The sequence below is a fragment of the Schistocerca serialis genome, chromosome 1, assembly GCF_023864345.2.
Source record: "Schistocerca serialis cubense isolate TAMUIC-IGC-003099 chromosome 1, iqSchSeri2.2, whole genome shotgun sequence".
NCBI classification, from domain to species: Eukaryota; Metazoa; Arthropoda; class Insecta; order Orthoptera; family Acrididae; genus Schistocerca; species Schistocerca serialis.
The window spans coordinates 1,069,792,139-1,069,798,138 of record NC_064638.1 but is presented as its reverse complement, the minus strand read 5'-3'; positions in this window follow the sequence as shown (position 1 = coordinate 1,069,798,138).

Genomic DNA, 6,000 nt, shown 5'->3' with positions numbered 1-6,000 from the left:
ATTTACGCTGCGTCCAACAACAGAAATAGCTTACTCCCTACCTCTCAGTAAGTCAAGCAAGATGCGACCCGCCTGTAAAGAAATCGGTGTCAGCCGACCGGTGTACAGCCGGAATATGTGGCTGACCTCATTCTTCAGCGGTGACAGTGTGCAGTCCTCGGCGCCGGGGCTGGAGAGGGCGGCGTCGCGGCTGAATACAACTTATCTTCCGCAAGGGTCGAGGACGCGGCAGTAAATCCGTCTCGGGCTGTAGGTGCGAGAGGGGCGATGAAAGGCTCGGGGCAGCTCCTCCTTCCAGCCGGCCTCCAGAGGCCCCGGGCCGCTCGTAAAACACAGCCACGTCCCTGCCGGCCACGTCACCGTGGCCAGCCTCACACCGTGGCGACGTGATCGTCAAGCAGAGGCTGGCGACAAAGAGCCAAACGACGTCCAAAGCAAAACCTAACTCAAACAGCAGGCGCCACTGTGATGGAACTACCTGTATTAGCAAACAATATTCTATTGCGTTCTTGGTGATTTTGGTTTCATTGGTATTAGGCCGTCGTCTGAGGCGTATTTCTGTGCGTAATGTTTCATGCCCTAGTGCTGGAGACATCAGAGACTATAAAGACAAAGGCAGAGACAGCAGCTTTTTTTTCCTTAAAAATCAGCAGATCAAATACGCAAGTTATCAGCAGTATGTTATTTATAACCAAATAACGTAAGAGTAGTATGTTAAGCTTTTACGACGTAAAAAGCGCTTGAACGGCCGTTGCGTCGGATGGTGCTGTGTAAACTGCAGAATATTCTCACGAGACAGTTGCTCATCTTCTTCAGGTGCTCCCACTAACAAGAAGTGTTTCATTGTATCAGAAGTGACGCCACAGATACTGTGTGCTTTAGCAAAAATTAAGACAGTGTTAGCAGTAACACCTCAAGAAGACAATCAGCTGTCTCACAGAAATATTGTGCAAAAAAAAAAAAATGGTTCAAATGCCTCTGAGCACTATGGGACTTAACATCTATGGTCATCAGTCCCCTAGAACTTAGAACTACTTAAACCTAACTAACCTAAGGACATCACACACATCCATGCCCGAGGCAGGATTCGAACCTGCGACCGTAGCGGTCGCGCGGCTCCGGACTGAGCGCCTAGAACCGCTAGACCACCGCGGCCGGCAATATTGTGCAATTTACACTATCTGAAACACCCGTGAATTGTTCAAGCAACCTATGAGTAATTAAACGGACAGTTAGAAGAAAGCTCTCCGAGATTTAAAGTCTAATAGACTTCTTCGAACAGGTACAACAGATAATTCTACAATGAGCTACAATGAGGTGACAAAAGTCATGGGATACTTTCTTATATCGTATCGGACTTCCGTTTACCCGGAGTAGTGGAGCAACTCGACGTGGCTTGGACTCAACAAATTGTTGAAAATCCCGTGCAGAATTATTGAGTCATGCTGCCTCTGTATCACTCCAAGAATGCGAAAGTTTTGCCGGTGCTGGATTTTATGCACGAACTGACCTCTCGATTATGTCCCATACACGTTCGATGCGATTCATGTCGGGCGATTTGGGTAGCCAAATCATTCGCTCGACTTGTCCAGAATGTTCTTCAAATCACTCGTTAACAATTGTGCCCAGTGACATGGTGCATTTCCAGTCACATAAATTCCATCGTTGTTTGCTGCAAATGGTCTCCAAGTATTGGGACACAACCATTTCCAATCGATGATGGACTAGAGGACTCAGTCTATTCCATATAAACACAGCCCACGCCATTGTGGAGCCATCACTAGCTTGCACAGTGTCTCCTTGACGGCAAACTAGTGGACGCCCACTAACACGAACAGATGCGCACGCAGAAACTCCAGTTACCATCCCAGGCACAACAGAGCAGTTAACAAAACATTAGTGGGCTGGGCTATTAGTACTTGGAGGAAGAGCACGATTATTTAATAGCAACTTTTAGAACAAAACAACTGCTCTTACAAAGAAATAAGTAGGGTGTTCCATCCTGAAGAACGAGAAACTTCTAGTGCAACGATTAAACCGTTCCTCGCGTTAGTAAAAACAGTCACAGATCCAATTTGTACTGACATTGTACTTAAACCAACAATAAAAGTAAATAAATATTTGAATGCTGAAGAGGAAAAATTAATCATCTTGTTGAATAATACAATCTGAGTCCAAAGTTAACCATTTCTGACGCCAAATAGTTAAATTGTCTTTCAGGATAACACAAATACCCAACAGTCTGTGTTAAAGTTTTCTGTTTATAGTTCTGTTTATACTGATAAGGTTAATTTTATTGTTTGGGACATACCAGGAGTATACAAAATCCCATGCACTTGCGGTGAAACGTACATAGAAACAATGAAAAATAACATTAACGTCCAGTAAGAAGAAAACAAGAGTAAATGGCAGGAAAATACGGTTTGATCAGTAGTAGCAAATCACGCAATGGCAACAGAACCACCAAAGTCGTTTCCTGAGTTCGTGATTTTATCAAGATCCATTCATTGGTACGCTAAAATGTATAGAAAGGCCACAGAAATTCAAAACCACAAGAATAATTTTGACAAAACAAGAAGGGTTGTAATTACACACATTGTGCGCCTTAGAATTAAATAAAGCAAACACACACCACTAAAATCTCCATAACACACGTCTGCTCAATTTCGAGATCTTAGGTAGCAGTCTGATGACGGTACGGCTTGCTGAGTTTGTTTGAGACTGTAACTTCTTTCTGAGCCCATCTCTCCAGTAGTATAAAACGAAACGCTCGACATAGAATACATACTGGAACCACACCTGACACCCACAAAACAAGATTCACCAGTGATGCACATATTGTCTGTGAAAGCCTTAATTCATTTTATGATCAGTCTTCTACGTTTAGGAGAAGAATAATTAACTGCCTAAATTAACCATTAGTAGCAGTTTTAAAGAAACAGAAAATCAATGAAGCTGTTAACTTTTCTGTTTTTCCTTTTATAAATGACAAACACTTGATTTCCTGAACAACCATTTTACGTTCAAGACCAAGTGATACAATGGGACAATAAAGAAACAGAAGTCATTAGGAGAAAGAGGCTGTCCAAGAATCAGAACCCAATCCAAATACACCATGACAATTCCGACCGCGCACCAGTTCGGTAAGAAATCAGGTGACTCTTAAAGACGATTGATCTACGGACCCCACTCACGGTACAGACAGTATGTGTCGCTCACAAAATTCCACCTCTTTGACCCAGTCACGAGGAAACTTCTCGGTTTCCCCCAGCACAGTGAACTCGTAACGTCACCTGTCTCCTTTTCTGTCTGAGTGGCTGTAGCTACCAGGACCACCTCGTGTCACAGCCTTCGCAGTCAGTGAAATGGTTAGGTTCGCCGTCAGAGAGCAATACAAAGAAAAGGTTACGCAATTTCTTAATCAGTCTAACTTTACTGAAGGCAACAACAAATGCAAATCTGGACTAGCCTATAGCCCGCGATAAAGGTAGTTATTCTCCTCGCTTCACACTTTAGCGATACAAGCACTGGTTGTAAACACCAGCCACCAAGTCGCCAGCATAGCTCTTTCGGTGCTGCCGGCAGTCAAATCAGACATCGCCGGCTATGAACCAACGATGACGTCGTAGTTAATTTTATAGATCAGCATGAAACTGATTGTTACTAAGTTGTCTAGCTAGCGGCTGATGGCTATTGCAGTGGACTTACTACTGCATTGCTTGTTAGAATAACAACTGGCTGCCAAAATTTCTAAGAATATAGGTCAGATAATAAATAAAGCTTTTTATGGACTGTATCCCCTTCACACACGATGACGCACGATTGACAGGGCAACGATATGAAGACACTGTGTGGATTCGACGATGGATATTTGGCTTTTTCAAAAAGAATTCGTAAGATGGCTTCTGTAATAGAGCAGATACCTGGCATAGATCAGAAGTGATGGTCATAGGGGTCATAATATCCCTACCCCTACAAAAACAGTTTATTGTAAGGTACTTATATTTTTACATGCATCAGTTTCTGAATTATGCTTTCGGGGAACGATGTAGAGCCTACCATAAAAGTGACGAAAATGGTAAGGAATTCTAGAAAATTATAAGTTATATTTAGAACAGGATACTTTTCAGGCCCAGCACACACCGACGGGTTTGCGCCTGGCCAGCCATAGAAAACATTTCAGCGGCGTGACGGTAAACATGCACTGCCTGACAGCATTTGCTTCCACCCAACAAACAACAGTAAGTTGAATAAAGTCAAGAAAGAAAGAGAAAGAATCTGCATTGGTTACAAAAAAATTATGTATTTTCAGCGGGTGGTGCCCCACAGGCTGTAAATATTTGAAGAATGTCATGATTTAGAACCAAGTGCTGCGGATAAAATTTCTGTATTGAAGAACAAGTTTCGGACCACAGATCATTATCATCAGGTTCATAAAAGAATTTACAGCTTCACACTAGGCGATATAAAATCAGTGGCGTCAGAAGATAAAATCCATAAATTGGTCACTGTTATCACGTAGTAATATAAATTAACTTTAGTCATAAAATGTACCAGACAGCGCACTCATTCGCGCTATATTAACAGTCAGCCTTAATGCTACCAAAGTTAAGCGTTAAGGCTGACTGTTAAATGGATGCACTGTCTGGCACATCTTGTAGTTGTCGGTGTCATGCTTGTTACTATGTGATAGCAGTGACAAATTGATGGATTTTTCATCTGAAGCCATCGATTTTATACCGCCTCGTATGAAGTTGTAAATGCGTTTATGAACATGGTGTGTGGATCGGAACTGGTTTTTCAGTGGAGGCTTTATCAGTAGCTCTTAGTGGAAAATCACGTTGTTCTTCAAACAAAGAGTAACTTCTTCTGAACGTAGATGGGGATGAGTGAGATATATAGGATTCCGTCCCACCACTGACGTTAGAGCCATAGTTTCCAGACGCATGTCCAGGATCGCAATCTAAATGAAGCAGTCACAATAGTGAATGCGCACTGGAATGCATAGTGTGTATGTTACTGAAGCAATAGGGGAGCTCATTGGGGAGTGGTAAGCTTCTGTGCAAATTAAATCGTACATCCACATCTCTTCAACAAAATAATCTCTTAACACCAAAATATAACAATTAAGGTAGAAAAGTCAGTACCTTTCACGTAAAAAATTAACTCAAAAGCAATTAAGTACAATTTTTAAAAAGCACATAAGAATTGTACAAGTACGGCAGAGCCTGAAATAAAACACAAAAACGAGTAGAAATAGCATTAGCAATTTGCGTCCAAGAGATTCATATGCAGTGATAACAATAATAATCTTGAACAACTTAACTAGCGGTCTGGTCCCGATCAGGTTGTTACACAATAGTTCACAAAAATACAAGAAGGTCCACGAAAAACTCCAAACTGCTCATTCCTTAATGCCACAGCATTTGGTCTATTAACCGATCCCTTCTTTTAGTCAAATGGTGCCCTAAATTTCTTTTCTCCCTAATTCAGTTCAATGCCTCTTCATTTGCTATCTGATTTCTACGATCAATATTCATTTTTTCTGTGGTATTTGAAAACCTTATATTGTCTCCTTGTGTAAACTGCTTATCGTCTACATTTCACTTCCACTAAACACTTGCTGAAAAGTCTTTCTAAGATTATATTTTTACTTTATGTTAACAAATGTTTTCCTTTCGACGGTTGTATTTTGTATTCGCTTATTTCCGGTCAACATTGTCAAAAGGATTCTCTAATTCGATAAATACAAAGCTCTAAGCGAAGTCGTAGCGTTAGCATTGCTTCACGCATCTGTACATTTCTCCGGAAGTCTTCAACTGGTCTTTTTGTTCTTTTATAAGTAATTCGGTGTTAGTATTTTGCAACCATGATTAATTTCACTAACGGATCGATTTTCTCATCTGTCGTTTCCTGGCTTGTTTGGAATTGGGATTATTAAGTTCTTGAAGTCTGAACATACACCATAAAACAAAAATGATAAAAAACCCTAAGACAAAA